The 17,219-nt window shown below is 36.3% G+C and overlaps 1 protein-coding gene across 1 annotated transcript in view; it reads right to left on the bottom strand.

Annotated features, from left to right (window-relative positions):
• Window positions 1-17,219, bottom strand: part of ITGBL1 (integrin subunit beta like 1) — a 142,477-nt gene that overhangs the window by 90,279 nt on the left and 34,979 nt on the right. The window lies entirely within an intron of this gene.

The raw sequence follows: 17,219 nt of genomic DNA, 5'->3' as shown, positions 1-17,219 counted from the left end.
TGTGTGGGCATGACTACTAATGTTTAACTTTCTGGTTATAAATCAACTATCTGTAACAAATATTTCTATTACATGCACTCTTCAATATTATCTCTAGCAATACCCTTTTTGTTCCATGTTGACATAAGTATATTAATACTTCAGTGTATTCTCCATCACTTGAGTTAATGTGCATACTGTAGTTTTAAAATCTTCTACCAATATCCCAAAACAAATTGTACAAACAAGTTAATTTTAAAGTACTATTGCTAAATTAGGAGATGAAAAGTATTACTGTTTGCAGACGAATATTTGAAGAAAGCACTTAAGGTTCACATCAGCAGCACACATGACCTGTAAGTAATATACTCTCATTAGATAAAAACTTATTTATTACAGTAATAGAAACAGGAAACTATGGATCAGATCAAACAATACTTGAAAATCATTGTATTTAGAAATGGAAATAGGTTAGAAAATTAAGCTGGAATATAAAAAAATAAATCGAAATGTTGCCTCTTGGGGGGTATTTTAGACACTAAATTAATTGTGCGATATCAGTAGGAAACCTTTTCTAGAAGTAGAAAACACCAGACTGTTTGAAGATATCAGACATCTACTTAATTTCTGCAAGACAGAGGATAAAAATAATAACAATTAAAAAAAAAATATATATATATGTATATAATGCTCTCCCCTACTGTGACTACAGTTATCTTTCTCTGTCCAAAGAGGTCATCATGCACAATTTTGCTTAGTCTTGAAATTGAAAACTACACTTACTGTCAATTGCAATTCCACTGCCAAGATTAGAATTTATTTTACAATAATACTTATATAAGACTTTAACTGCACACACTGGTCATAGGTTGTTTTTAATATGTACAATTTCTGAAAGAGGCCAAGAACAATTTTTACTCCTTTACATGGTTCATTATTTGGTTCAATTTTTTCATTTTTTTCTCTCTCACTGTTCTGTTAAGTACTACCAGTCACAGCAAGAGACACATCTTGGAGAGATGGTCTCCTATGCTCTTAAAATTTCTCTGCACACAACCTTGTTTAGAGCTCTTTCTACATCTCCATCTACCTTCTTCTGCTTAACCCCCCCAAAAAAGGCATTAGAAAACAAGTTTTCAGCAAATGTGTATTAAAGCAGTATAATATGGAGGATCTAATCCTACAGCGCTTAATGGAGATGTTTCATTAATCACAGAATTTTTAACCAGAATAGCCTACCGTGGGTGTCCAGACCTGTCTCTTTTATCTTTTTTGCCCATTCCAGTCAAAGGAGTTATTTCAGTTTTAAATTACATAACTTTCTACTTAGTCAATACCAATTATTCTGCTAAAGACTAGCCTTTTTTTAGTTAATAGTGTCAAGTTGCACAAGACCATATAATATTCGGCGAGTTCAGTTATTGGTAAGGCAAGTGATTTTCGTTTTACAACCATTTTACAGAATAAACTAGCTAATTGCAATCTTCATACTTTACATTTCATATTACAGTCTCTGAAATATTCATTGACATATGGTATCAATGACACCCATTGCTGTGTGTCACAACTCGAGAAAGTAAAAAAATGACATAATCACAGAGTGGTGGAGGTCAGGAGGGACCTCTGGAACTCCACTGGTCAAACCCCTGCTCAAGCAGGGTCACCTAGAGATGGTTTCCCAGGACAATGTCCAGGCAGCTTTTGAATATGTCCAAGGACAGAGACTCCACCACCTCCCTGGGCAACTTGTGCCTGTGCTCAGTCAACCTCACAGTGAAAAAGTGTTTCCTGATGTTCAGAGGGAACCTTCTGTGTATCAGTTTGTGCCCATTGTCTCTGGTCCTGTCCCTGGGCACCGAGCAGAGCCTGGGTCCCTCCTCTTTGCACCCTCCCTTCAGGTATTTATATACATTGATGAGATCCTCCAAAGCCTTTGTTTCTCCAGGCTGAACAGCCCCAGCTCTCTCAGCCTCTGCTCACAGGAGAAATGCTCCAGTCCCCTCATCGTCTTTGTGGCCCTTTGCTGGATTCTCTGTGGCAGCTCCGTATTTCTCATGTACCAGGGAGCCCAGAACTGAGCACAGTCAGTTAAAACACTCCAATAGGCCATTTACTAAAATGGAAGTATTTAAATAAAATTTTCATAATATAAAATTTATTAAAAGTAAACCTCAAGGGCTTGAAAATACCATTTTAGTTAGTGGGGAAGAGAAGAGAATGGCAGGAATAAGAAAAAAATTGAAGACAATAAAACATTTTTATTTCAGCTACTTGATTTAAATGTACTGTGTTCTTTTTTGTTAGATTGCTTGCAAAATTACAAAATAAAATAACATTTCTTTTTTAATATTAAAAAGTCTCGATTTAAAAGGATTTTTGAGGGGGAAGTATATTTCATGGCAAATTCTGAATTTTTTTATTATTGTTTAAAAAAAATAGTGTGCAAGACATGAAAATTTCCAAAACTTTCCTACTCCAATTTTGGTGTTTCCAGCTGCCACACATGGCAAGGGTAACACATGGTTTTAGCACCTCTATGTACTGGACAGTGCTCTGAGACAAAATTGTCTTTCATAGCTTGAGTCTTTTACTTGAAGATTATATAGAACCTACATTTATATATGTAAAAATCTATGTGTTTTATTACTGGTGTATGTGTAATTAGTACAAATAAATTTGTGTCTATGTATACATACACATACTTCAAGAACCGAAGACAGTATGCATTTTTCCTCTACCTGTACTAAAAAGGTAAAAATTCCCCAGTATTGACAATTAGTGGCACTTCCTTTCCCCCTGCCTTTGGCTATGAATTCAAATTCCATGTAAAGTGAACAGACTCAGTTGTAATAAAAATCAACTGGATATTGTGAATGATTAAAATGAAGGAAAGCAACACTCAGTTGAATTGGCTCTAGTTTGTTACCCTGGAGGTGGCACAAGTTGATATAATTTTAAATGTGATTCATGCTGTTTAGACAGATGATATAAATATCTCAGAGAGACAGAGATAAATTAGTTTTATCTATCAAAACAGTCTAGAGTCAAGGGTTCCGTTAATAATTCAATGGTTCTATGAAGATTCCTTACTTATTTTTAACCAAATGGTTTCTCATTTTTTTGAAGAACAAAAATAATAAACTTTTAAGTAGGAAGATCTTTTAATAGGCAGAGTGAGTATTCTTTGGCTCCTCTAGAAGATTGCTTTTCCATATGTTCCTTTTTACCAGTGTAGACTTTTGTACAGACACTGTAGATATCAAACAAAATTATACTTGAAACATGAACAATTCCTTTCCATGAAATTACTTGCAGCGAAGGGAAAAAAATACAAAGAAGCTTCACATATTCAGCTATGCAGACACTAAAACTTGTAGACACTAAAATCTACATTATTGTGGGAAAGAAAAATTTACAAACCCAGCAGGTTGATGTTTGTGTTACTGTGCTCCAGAGCTGAAATAGCTGAGTTAAATAAACCCCATTTCCTGAGTCTGAGCTGGTTTGTTGGGTGCTCTGGGTTCACTAACACTGGCTCCTTCCATAGCCCATGACTGCACATGACCTTTGTGCTCCATAAGCCCAAAAACAAGGATCCAAAACTGACTGAAGGAGAATTCCTTATTCTCTGTGAGACTAAACAATTGGTGTTTGGTTTCACTACCAATACCACCCCTAATACCCCACAAATCCTGCAGGGTTTTTATCTTCAGAAATAGTGGCAGATGAATTATTAACAACCGTCCCCTGAAAGGCCTGCCCAGCAGCTACTCAATTTAAGCCAAACCATCAAAGGACTTCTAGAGTCCCATCGGCACAAGAGAAGAATCCATGGAAACCTGAAGGCCGCCACAGTTTCACCTCTTTGGCTGTCTTCCAGTAAGTCTGGAAACCTTGGAAACCACATTTGTATCAGAGTTCTTGAAGTTTCCAGCTGTGGGATCTTAGTCCCAAAGAGAGACAAAAGACTCCTAATGCTTCCAGTCTCAGACACCTATGGTACTGACCTGAAAATCTAACACTCGGTGGCTATTGCTTGAGAAAAGCTCTTTGAAAAGTAACTTGAGGAAAGCTCTTTTCCTTCTGGATTCAAAAATTGTGAATTTTCCAGTGAAATCCTGTTTCACCCACAAATTCCCTGCTATCCCTACTGCCTCCAGCACCAATGCTCTGGTCTACAGAGATACAGCTAGGTGGTGATGCCACGGCTATTTCCTCTACCTAGTCAAACACCGTGCTTCCCATGCCAGTGTCCCTTGCAGCTTTGAGAGTCAGCTCTGATCAAGCATTAGTGACCATACATATAGTAAAAAGCTCTGGGCTATCCTCCCTTGCAATGTTTTTATTTCCTGCCGCGGTTTTGTGAGCCCCTCAGGGTGCTGTTATTTATGGGTAAAGTTATGTTATACACAATGCGCATTCAAAATGAATGCATTTGGTACTGCAGACTAAGTAGAGCACAGGTTGACACAGCAGACTTTAAGGACTGGGTTAGCTCAGATGAGCACTAGTAACATTTGATTTGCTACACATGAAATATGTGGCCAGGCTCACAGGTAATACCTTGTGAGGATGCCACCTGTGTGTTTTTGCCTTTGTCTTAAAGTTCTCATGTGAACATCCTTTTGCCTGAGAGTCAAATTGACACATAATGTTTAGTTCTAACAAAATCCTGTAAGAGGTGTGAAGGTCATAACGCTGGTGAACCTCAGCATGGACAGGATCCAGGCAGCCTTCTACGCCTTGATTAGAGGTCCATCTGATGCTGCACAACTCAAGGTTGCCAGCATCTGAAGAGATGTAAGATTATCTGTGTTATTGCCTGTTTCTTTCTTGTGTTATCTCCAATAAAAGATGTTTTAAACAATACCTTATGGAGTCTGAGTGCCTTTCTTACTGGGATCCATAACAAACTCTAGCATAGGTGGTTTACAAGTCTCCGTAGCATTCTCCAAAAATAATCAGACCTTCTGCACTTTGCTGGTTAGCAGCTGGTCAAACAAGCTCACAGTAAACATACCAGTTACATAAATATTACATAGAACAAGCCAGCTGGGTAAGACAGCTCCACAGAACACAAAAAGGAATCTTAAATATTATTCACTGCATGGTAAACCCAATGACCAAAAAGTCAAAATAACAAGCTTGGCACAATCTGTACATGAGATGCACACATGAGAATCTACACCTAACTCAAGTCAACTCACTGCACAAGGCCTGTTTGATGACTATGTAGTCACCGTTGAGTCAGAAGCTAATAAATTTATGCTACCTCTCCTTTGCATAGTGAGCTGGAGGGGTGAAAGGGGACATATACTCATAAAACAACTGCAGATCTCCCACAATGACTAAACTTAAGTGAAATTCAGTATCATCATAAAAAGTTATCATTACTCAGTAATTGTGCTTGAGCAATGACTGACTGGTTATTCAAAGACTTTTTTAAAATCAAGAATCTCCTAGAAGATGTATTTCCTTCCTTCCTGAAATAATTTTACTTAGTGCTATCTCCTAATGATAGATTAATTTTTAATATTTGTTATGAAAGTCATGTTTATGCTTTACGAAATATAATTTCTCCATAAGTTTATTATAAGTATAGTTAGCTAATTGGAATGGTAACAATTCTATTTAATGGTGGTTTTACATATGTAGTGAATTAAGGAATGTACTTGCACATTCTTCCTACAGATTTTGTTAAAAAGCTTAGTTTAAAATAAATTCTTTGTGGGTGCACTTTACATAGTAGCATCTCAACAAGCAACTATAAAGTTAACAAGTTTCCTCAGATGTAAAAGAAAAACATATTTTTTCATTTTTAAACAGGGAAGTTCTCTACTAATTTATGAATCCCTAAGCCAAGACCACAAATATCATTAACCATCTCCTTTAGACTTATGTCTGGCAGGAAGTCTGGTTCCTCTCTCTCCAAAACAGTGCAGATGCACACTTGAAATAGAAGATATAAGTGGGAAACAACAGGTCCATGGCTTTTCACAGTTTGGATTTAAATTGTTAAATACCAGCTAGTAATTCCTCAAACCGAGTCACTAACATCTCCAAAACTTTTGTTAGCATATGGGGAAAATTCATTACAAAAAGAAGTGTATAAAACTGGAGTATTCAAGCATGTGCTAACTTGCAGTAACGTTTAAAAACAGAGTTTTGGATATAATTTAAATATTCATTATTGGAGGGAAAAACACAGGTGCATTAAAATCTCATTTTAGAAAGTTTTGAAAATAACTGACCACCAAGGACACATAAGAGGGACATACCCTGGCATTCCAATGAAGAGCATGGGTCAAAAGTGAAATATAATTCTGAGTACATTAAGTTGTGCCCACATTCATCCATTCTTTTCAGCAGTGCCAAATGTTAAACAAAGGCTTCTCAAGATTTACTTTGGCTATAGTCTTCCCCCACAGTACTGCTAAGTATTAGGTTTTTCTTCCCTTGCTTTTTGAACATTAATCATCTCTTAATACTGTTTAATTTTTTCCCTATGCTTTTAGAAAAGATAAACATTTCCAAACTTTTAACCTGTTCAGAAATTTTGGGCTTCTTTACAAGCTTTAGGAAGAATCTAAAGTTCAGCAAAATAAAGATGAATCCTGTTTCCTAGGACATGACTCAGGTTGACAGCTTCTTCTATAGTCCAGTCAAAACTCCTGCAGCACCTTCTGTTGTTAGCAAAGTCTCCAAAGTACAGACTTGTTAATTTACTAAGTTGTGCACTTACTCCTTGGTGAAACTAAAATACATTTCTCTTTTCAAATCATGCTATATGGTATTTAGAAAATTTTAACCTAACAGATACAGAAGGCTAAAATGTTTTGCAATTGCAGTCAGTCTTCAAAAAAGGTCAGGTCTGGATCAATAGCATCCTGACTTCTAAGAATTTTCTAAATGCAGTGACTTGATTCAGTCAGAAGGAAGGAATAATGAAAGGAATAACAGGAAAATCAGCGAAGAGAACATAACAGAAATAAGGTATTCAAAACAGGATTCCTCAACAAATCATTGCACTTTCTTTGCGAATAAGAAGACTGGCAGAAAGAATGAAAGGAAGGGGATGAAATAAAAATTACATTTTTCCAGATATTCATTTAGAGAGGATTATGAAAGCACTCCAGATTACCCTGGTATCTGAGTATTATTAATTCTTAGAAGGGCCTTCAGTTCTTCCCATGGAAAAGAATGCACTTGAGCTCCTTGGTTAAGTTAAAAGCTGGATCGCCCTAAGCTTGTCTATTCTCAAAGGGAGAGAGATAGGTGGCTTCAGTAAGAGGTTTGGTTTGAGCCAAATCTTAAGTAGGCCTGCTTATTTCCTGAAGGAAAAAAAAAAGTCTATACCAGGATGTACGTTATTCTTGCTTTACAGACCTCTAAACATTTTCCACCTGACATGTTATCCTTTTCAGAAAACTCAACAATTTTGTCAAATATATATTAGAACCTGAGTTCTTCAGTTGCCTTTTGTGAAAACTTTAGACATAGTTCATGACCCCTCGCAGGTCTGAACAGCGCAGTCTGAAAACCAGTATAAGCATTTTAGCATGATACACAGGTGCCTAAATGAGGTGCCTCAGGTACATCATCAAAATTGGGTGGGTGACTATGCTCAGATCTTTCTATAAAAGACATGGTCAGACAATGTATGGAGACACAAAGTAATCTACAGCTTTTGCAGAGTGGGCACTTTAATATTATTTATTCTTTACCTCGGATAACTTAAAGAGCAAAATTAAAAACTACTTGCCCAGAGACAGACTGAAAAAATAACTGGCAGGTGGGAACATGGCTCCAACTGCGACAGTATGCGCAGATTACCATGCTTTTAAACAAAGAGCAATCAGCACAGTATTATACATTTTTAAAATACCAGAGACTGCAATTCATGCAAACTGAAATTAGCTCTATTTTTATTGCTTGGTTTGAAATAAGTCAGAGAAATCCCTTAAACTAGAAGAATGTAATGGATAAAAGGTGAACAGGTTGTTTTATTTGCTCTTGAAACATTATGTTTCAGATTCCTACTGTAAAAAGATTATTTTAAGGTGTAGGTGGTATAATTGAACTAATCAGTCCCTTTATGTTGTTATTCTTCTTGATGCGCAGTTAAACGTAGTGCTAACAAGAAATGAATTTAGAAAAGAAAAATCAATCCAAATAATTGAACATTTTCCATTTCTGAAAAAGTATGAAGCACAGGGAAAAATATACCTCAAAGCTCTGAAGTAATTTTGGGCAGAGTCCTACATCCTTTTAACTTCAGATATTTATATAATTCCATTGCCATATCATTTTAGCATATCATAATCTACTATTAGGTGTTTGTGCGGCCATTTACATCCACAATGCGCCAAAATTGTGGGGGAAAAAAAAATCTATTCTTTACAGACAGGGAATAAAACATACTGGAAGAGATGTAAGACAAGTTTAAGTTCCCAAGGTATTCATATGGCAGAGTGAGACAGGCTCTGTCTCCAGACCCAGCTCATGTAAGTCAGTGGTCTTGTCCCTGCACTTTGTACTGTGCACTTCCTTCTTCAATTAGAGGGAATGGAGGAGAACATACAGAATGAATCCTGAAAGCAGAGAAGGAAACAGAAGAGTCTGAACCTGCTGAAGTCAATGGCAAAACTCACATCATTGATTTTCACATGTCTGTTTTCAATCTCAAGTCTAATCATCCCGCTCACGACATGGAAGTCCTCTCGTCTCATGAAATGATCAGGGGATCTTCAAAACCTCAATCACAGCAGCAGAAAGGAAGGCTGTTCTAACAAAGGATGTTGCGTAGCTTTTGTTAACACATCTTTCACATAGACAGATGAAAAGATAAACTCTCTGTCAGCTTTCAAAAGAGAAAATTCCTAAGAACTTTGTGGCAATAAGTGGAAAAAGAAGAGCAAAAAAACCTCACTTACATTAGAGATCCAGTAAACAAGCCTCTTATTGTTCTTCTAAGTCTGATTTTGAGATGAAGATGAGTCTTTTAAAGGAGTTTTAAACGAGAGAATAGAAAAAAAGGAGACAAAAAGAGAATTTTCACCAAGCTGCCTTGATAACAGAAGAGTATTTTTTTTTCTTTTTTTTTTTTTTTCTTTTTTTTTTCCCCTAGGCCTTCTCTTATTTATACATTTTAGAAACATTTTGAGGGGAAGGTGAGGGTGGAAGGTCTAGAAAAACTAAAAGGAGACAATAGGGAAAGTTCAGAAATCAAGGAGTAAAACAAGGCATTTCTGCTTCTGACTGAGGCACACTAATAGGAACTCTAACACAAAATGTATTGCACTTATAATTCTTCTGTTCATGCTGCTTATTCATGCGTTTTCAAGCGTGACATAATCAGAAACCCATCTAGTTTCAACAAGACCTTGGCTAGTCAGAGAATTACATGGTTATTAATAGAATTTTAAATAAAAGACAAAAAGAAACAAGTTAACTCGGAAAAAGTATCTACTAGAGTCACAGAAAATAAGAATAATGCAATTAATCATTGTTAAAATAGCACCTTGAAACACAAAACCAACTCCAAGTTCCCCTGTTCCCCCTTTTAGCTGCATATCTTTGTCTCACAAAGTTTCTCCAGCGTGTAACCCTGGCTAGCTTTCATATTCTGTGGAAAATCAATTAACACAGAAATTAATAATGTCTGTTCATTATGGATATGGTAGTTGTTCTAAGAAGCAGATCAATTTGAAAGATAGATTACACAAGGTCAACAAATTCGTGCCAGCACTCTGGAACTTATGAATATAGATAAATGTAAGACTAACTATGATGGCTTAGATCAACAAATGTAAATGAATGATAGATCAACACAACTACTTTGCAAATGGTACTGAAAATATTAAAATCTAAGAGGGACATATTTCTCCTTAAATAAATATCCTCAGTCAATGTTCTCCATGGGAAAGAAAAAGGAAAAAAAGAGAAGTATTGGAGAGGGGAGGGAGGGAGAGGAACCAGGTATACATGTCAGAGTTGCTTTAAGTGCACAAGGACTATGGCTGTAGGAGTAACCAGAGGTGAGTATTAAATACAGCATGTGTTAGGAACCTAAAAGCAAATGAAGAAGAAATGACAGAGTCTGAGGGAGTGAACAAATAAAAAAAGGCAAGAAAAAGAGCCAGGCACAGATTAGTAGAAAGGACTGGGATACAATGTGGAGCACAGGGATCAAAGCCACAGGACTGCAGAGAGGATTCAGAATAAAGGACAGAAAATGAAAAGGGAAGATGAGAAAATATAGACAATTGCCAAAACATATACTCAAAATGGAGATGGAAATGAAAGAGAAAGATGACATGGGAAGGAAAATGCAAAGAAGGAAAAAAAAAAACAAACATTAAAAGAGTAGCTTGCCAGAAAAAATCAACCTTGTCAGTCAAAAGGATGAGATGCAATCACATCAGGAATCAATTCTGGCCTTGCAGAAGATATTCCCAAAAAGAATGCAATTTCCCTAAAGGAAATGCCTTTATAATAATAAGAATTAACGAATCAATAGAAGAACTGTTTAATTTTCTTGCCATTAGTCCAGATTCATGTTCTTTGCAAAGAATGTCTGAATGACAATCATTGAGCAAAGCAGAATCTCATTTATATTACAGTTGCCAATCAAAGCTACAAAACTACAAAATGCATCCAACTGGGATCTTTGTTAGATATGTACACTATAGCAGTCCACAAGAGAAAAATTATTTAGGTCATAGTGGAATAAAGGAAGTTTCATTCTTTAATTGAATACAAATTAGTCAAACAGTCTCTGTTACAAACATTTTAAAGTAAAGGTACGTGTAATAAAGTGTGATGATCCTGAAAAAGGTCTGTCTTAATGAATTCAGCAATAACACTGCTTGGTTTAATCCTAGTTAGACAGTGAATATTTTTTTTAAATCTTGGAAAGGCTTTAAAATTAGATAAACACAACATATCACATGTGTTTCTAGTTTCTCTGTGTAGCCCACCCAAATGCACATATAATATTCAAACGCATTCTTATCTCATCTAAAATGACTGATTACTTGCTGGTTTGTCTACATTGTTTTGGGAATACCCTGAAGAATGTCTTCCTGTGACCTCTCCAATTCTCAAAACCCATAGTCATTTCCCTTTCATTTCAGTGTTCATAGCATGGAATGCAGGAGAAGCAAACACTGAACCCACTCAAAATGCTACTTGAATCCCTTTGCCACATCCACACCCCTCCCAGTGTCATAGCCCTTGAATATGGGTGTTGATTTTCAAAAGCCTAATTGTGCCCATTACAGAGTAATTGTGAGTTTCATTAATTCACATAGAAATCAACAGTCTTGAGAGGTGCTCAGTACATCCCAGTAAAAAACTCCCCTAAAACGTTTATTTTTTTCCCATGTGCAACTGACAGCCTACAGAAGCAGCAGGGTTTACATTTTGTGGGCATGAATTATTGGTTAGGAAAAGAAGTTTACATTCATTTTAGAAATACAACACAGGCAAACTGCATTGGAAGCAATTTCACATTCTTACTAGTTAAACTGGCAAACTTTAGATATATTACTTGTAAGTGCTGTGTTGGTAGGCACTCCTTGCCTAGCAACAAGTGCTAGATTTCCTTCCATTTCCTGCACACACAATGGAGGTCCGCAAATTTCTTCAGGCTTTAAGTATTTAAGATGTATAGCTGCTGCTCAGAATTTATCTAGTCATAAAATTTCTTGCACATAAATATGTCATATAAACTCTTTGCATAGATGAACATGACTAAAGATAAATATAAGAGGTTGTTTGTTTAGAGTTGTTGGGGTTTTTTTCCTCCTTATGTCTGTGGTTTTCCAAAGGAAAAGTTACGTTGCATATTAGCAAGGATATTTTTATAAACACATATGTAGAATGAGAAGACAATATACTGACATACCTAGAAGCCAAAGAGACTGGAACAAACAGAAATTATTTAAAGGTCAGGCTGTAATACAGAATCGTCATAGGGAGCTAACCAAGTACAAATGTTTAATGGAAGACTGAGAGTTAGAAGATAAATCTAGGTGAAAAACACTGTCTGCTAGCACATACCAAAAAAAATGGACTATTAAAAGCACCAGCAGAAAGAGTAGTCACTAATAAAGACAGGGTCTATTGAGCATGAAAAGAGAATGTGAAAATATTTTAGGATGTATATTCCAATATTTTGAAAGAATGTAGATCTGGAAAATACTTGTAATCAACGAGAAACTAAAACAATATTTAGAAAATATCACTTAGGTGGACCAGGTGGTCTCGATAACATTAACCCATGCATTAGGTAGGTAAGTAAGTCTTTCATTGTCCAGGGATAGGAGTGCAAGATCACAATGGAAAGGGTACCATGATATTTGTGTGAAGTGAAAACGAAGCTGGAGAAGGAAGGTGGAGAATAAGGTAGGAAAAGGATTGGGGAAAGAAATCATGAAGTTCAAACCAGAAGAGTGATGCTGCAGGACTGTGGTCTTGCCTGTTACTAGGTTAGCAGAAATGTTGTAATTTTGGCTTCCATACACAACTTTTTACCAGGAATATCATGTGGAATCAAAGGTAATAAAGCACACATCCTAAAAAAATTTAAATTCATTTTACTATCCCACATAACACTGTGACATTTCTCTTGCATTTAAGAGCTGATACCTCCAATGTGACCTAGAACAGAGCAGGATCACAATTTTAAACAGAGTCCTGTTCAGTTATTGGTTTGGAATTTCCTGTCACCAGACAAATAACTTCATTATTCTGAAGTTTAAAAATTGCAAAGCAGCAAATAAGCTACACTCCCCATCCCGCTCCCCCCGCCAATATTTAGCATTAACTTCATTGTTTATCTCTTTTCAGGTAAAATCTGTTTCATGATAATTTTTATAACAGAAATAAAAATAATAGTTGCTATTTTTCTAAAGATGGCTATGTAAAATAAAAAACAAAACAAAACAACAACAACAACAACAACAACAAGAAACACTATTAGGGAGACTGCACTATTTCTCACTTAGAACTTAAATATATTTGTCTGCTGCTCATTTTCCCCATGGAAGTTTAAAAGAAATAACAGTATATACGCACCTTAAAGAAAGAGCTAAATATTGGTTTTTCCAATGCTTTTTCAGACAACTTTCCACATATAGTTATGTACACACACATCCACACATATATAAGATATAGCTACATAAATACCCATAACAGTAGAAATACCTTAATTAGCACAAAAATGTATACACCATTTGGGAAGGGTGTTGCAAGAGGGATAGTACAAGATCATAACTAAAACGGAAGATGAAGAAAAGGTATTTACTGTTGTACATGCTGCCATGAAATGTCAAAATAATTTTTGAAAAAAAAAATCAGTAAAAATATATTAGGGAACTAAGCATCAACCTCATATCAATAATGGGGAAAGCAGAGAAAAGCAGTAGGCCTGTTTAAATTCATTTTGCAGTAGGAGGTAGGCATTTTTTCAGTACAAATCAGCAAATTCTAGGAACTACATTTCAAGGAAGGCAATTAGATCAAACTGGTTTTTGTTCTTTTTCTTTGCACACTCTCTTTTTCAATCTTTCGCTTCTACAGTGTTGTTTCTTAAACCAGCTTTTCTTCTGAGGGAAACTGAGAGATCAAGAACCAATGGCAACAGTCTCCTATTATGCATACTTTTTTAGTTGTTAATTGAATATAAGAAGAATGTATCCTCTTTTCCTTTTTCACACAGAATGGCAGCCTTGGAAGAGCCCTGCAATTTTTCTAACTTGGGTTTTATACTGATTTTTCTGCCTCTACACCCTTCAAAACAGAGCTGCATCGAAACCTCAAGAATTTCTGATCCTGGGGTTAGGCCTCACAGTTAGCAGGACTCTGCACATCAACGATAATTTCCCAAATTGGAAATGTTCCCTATGTTTCAGGGACACACACGTAGCCAAGACATGAAACAGGGAACAATTTCTGCCTTGCCCTTTGCTCCTGTTTTGTCTGAGGACTGTACACCAATGCTATTCAGTACAAGAGAGGAAAAGAAGGCCAAATTGAAAGAGATTTGGGTACCCAGGAATACAATACTGCAGAATGGAACAGATATTGTCTCGGTAGTCTTCCATAAGTCATATATTTTTCTTCCTAGTTCTTCCAGTTTCCATCTGTCCTTCTGAAACATAGCTTGCTCTCCTCATCATTTGTCAAATTTGCTGCTTTCAAATGGAGTACACAGGTGTCTTGAGTGACAATTCAACACTACTATTCTGATTAATGAAATGACATAAAATTCTTAAAAATCTATCCTACCTTTATTGCTCTGTGAACTATACTGGCACAATTGCCTCCGAAATACATGAAGTATATGTCAACAAATATGACATGTCCCTAATGCATCATTGATAAGCATAATGCAAGTTATAGTATGCACTTTATCCTCATGTGACTAGTGGTTTTATACAGAAATTTTTAAATATATGAATAGGACAATTTTTTCATTTAAATACCTACCAATTTATTTCTTTTACTCTAGCAGGAGTTGGACCAAACTGTAAACAGCTGCTAGACTCTTACATACTTTGCTTCTTTGGAATTGTATTTCCTCTATGTTAGTATGAACAGTCTTGCGAAATACCTATAGTAACATATAGCAGATTGGGATGTTTTAGGTTGGATTACACATATGAATATGTGCCGGGTATGAAATACAGAACAACTTGTTTTGTTTTGTTTTCCTAATAACAGTAATACCATTATATTTATCAGACTGTAAATTGCAGAATGCTGAATACTCAGTTGGCTTCAAATTCAATTCAAGGGGAGACTAACGTGCAGCAACCAAATACTTCCTGGAAAAGCCATGCACTATATCTACGGCAGCTATAATAATTGAGACTTAGTGCTTAGTTGAGTTATATCTTTTTCTGCATGCTTTAAGTTGTTTCAGTCCGTGTTTTTTCCTCCCCTGCTTCACAGCCAGAATCTCTCCCTTCCACTATTTCTGGCAAAAAATAGATCAGTGAGAAGGTTCTTCTAAACATATTAACACACTTTGTAGGAAGGGAACACCAGGACTTGAGTAAAGCTGAAAAGCCAGATCTCTGCGTGATCTTGAGCTGACCCGAACACAGAAGACTTCCCACATGCTATTAATCTACAAAGCCAAGGGGCAGACATACTTCTAATACCAGGGCTTTAATTTGCAGTGAAAACGATCAAAATGAAAAATAGCCTTGGTGAACTCAGATTTCATCCTCAAGATCTTGTGTCACCCATGGTACCAGCGCATTCTGCACTGGTACTCAAACTCAGGCTCTCTGAAGCAGACAGAAAGGAAGAAGCACCAAGGAACAAAATTAATGCTACTTTTGGTAGTAGTTTCCACCAGTGCAGGATAGAAACATCTCACACAATCTTAGCTTCCCACCTCTGTTTCAAGAATTGACTTATCTGGTGGTCTGAAACTGCCCTGGGTGTTAATTAGTGCATAGTAACTCTACAGGCTTCTATAAGAAAGAGAAGACAGGGCATTCGGCAGAGTCTCTTCTTCTGCTAAAGATTTTGTCTCAAATCATAACATGTGAGGTCAATGTGATCTTACATCAGTAAGAAAAGCTAGAGGGGCTGTACACACTGATTCGACCCCTCATCTGTATTTGGGACTTTCTATGCATAATTTGTTTTTAATGTAGGTATTTATTGTAGGATAAGTCATGGGTTCTTGTACCTGTATAAGAAGCTGCAGCTATAAGTCACTTTCTGTCGTTGCAAACTTTTGCAGCCACATGTGCAGATATAAGGCTTGCCATGACTCTTCATTGTTTTTCTCAGCTTTTTAGTAACAATTCACAATTTTACAGAATGTTTAATTTTCCAAGTGTTGAACAAACAAAATCATTCCATTAAAACATGCCACAATAATCAGGTAAATACTACATTATGCATGTGTTCTAGAGAGGTCACTTGCTCCTAGTAAAGTGAGTTTCAATTTCTGCGTAGCTGGATTTTTATTCGACTTTGCTAACCTTCCTGTTATTTTTGTTTGTTGGTACTGGTTTTATCATCATTTTGTCTTTTTTTTTTTTTTCCTACTAAACTTTTAACATAAAGATTTATTACAGAATTATTGTTTTTAGATAGCTTACTTAAAATAATTTATTATTTATTTATTTTGCAGAACCATCTGAAATGCTCCTGTTGGTATCCTGATATCCTTTGTAATTGGTTTTGTGGAAAATGCCCATGCAACGTTGTTGATATATTCATTGCTAGCCCCTGCCTGCACTCCCATTAACTCCGGTTGGACTAGGTTTTCACACATAAATTAACGATATTTCCTGTTTGAGAGGCAGAAAACAAAAGATTTCACAGTTCTTAAAGGTATTATCAGTTTTAAGTGAAAGCACTTGGATTCAACAAAGACAGTTGCATCAGATATAAATCATTATGCAAATGCTCACTGATGGAACCCAGTGGATGATGACAGTGAGCGCTGAGAAGCTGCCTGCTGGAAACAGCACAATGGATTTGTGTACAATCACAAGTTTGTTCAGATGGACATTTGTCAGCAGTTTGCTGCACAGGTGCATCTTTCTGAATGTATAATCAGTCAGCTTGAGCACACAAAACTGAATTTCATTCCTGTGTTTGTTTTATCACTAGTAAAATTGCTCCTAAAGCAGGAGTTTTAGAAGAATGACTTCAAACCCTATTGCCCACCTTAGAAAGAGTGGAGGCCTAATAGAGCCCAGACCATTCAGCCAATTTGTCGAATCATCCATTTGTTAAGAGGGTAGGTGCTATACAGATGTTAGCAAAATGGGAATGAGAAGTTGCTTAGGGCAAAATGTATGTCCTAACCAACAGTGGCTGGCAACCAATGGATATAGCAATTTTGTTTCTGTAGTTAATAAAACATGAGTCTGTCAATTATCATGACTAGTAGCGTGACAAAATGGAAAAACAAAGTCTCTTTCACGCTTCCATGTCTAAATAGGTAACACCAGGATTTTCTAAAACTGACCATGTCAGCATCAGAGAGATGGGAGCAGAGAAGGGCAACAGAGACTACATGCATTCCCATAACTTTTGTAACTCTCTTCTGGTTGTCTTTGTCCAGAAGGATACAAGTACACAACTAATTAATATTTTAAACAGTAATTACGACAGATCTTAGAAGACACAAAGCTCAAAGTGCCCTGAGAAAGAAGGCAGTATCATTACCCTGTTTTTCTGGAAGCAGAATCGCTGAATGAACA

This window comes from Columba livia, chromosome 1 (genome assembly GCF_036013475.1).
Source record: "Columba livia isolate bColLiv1 breed racing homer chromosome 1, bColLiv1.pat.W.v2, whole genome shotgun sequence".
In the NCBI taxonomy this organism is placed as follows: Eukaryota; Metazoa; Chordata; class Aves; order Columbiformes; family Columbidae; genus Columba; species Columba livia.
The sequence above is the reverse complement of the archived record's forward strand: the minus strand, read 5'-3'. Positions and strand labels throughout refer to the sequence as shown.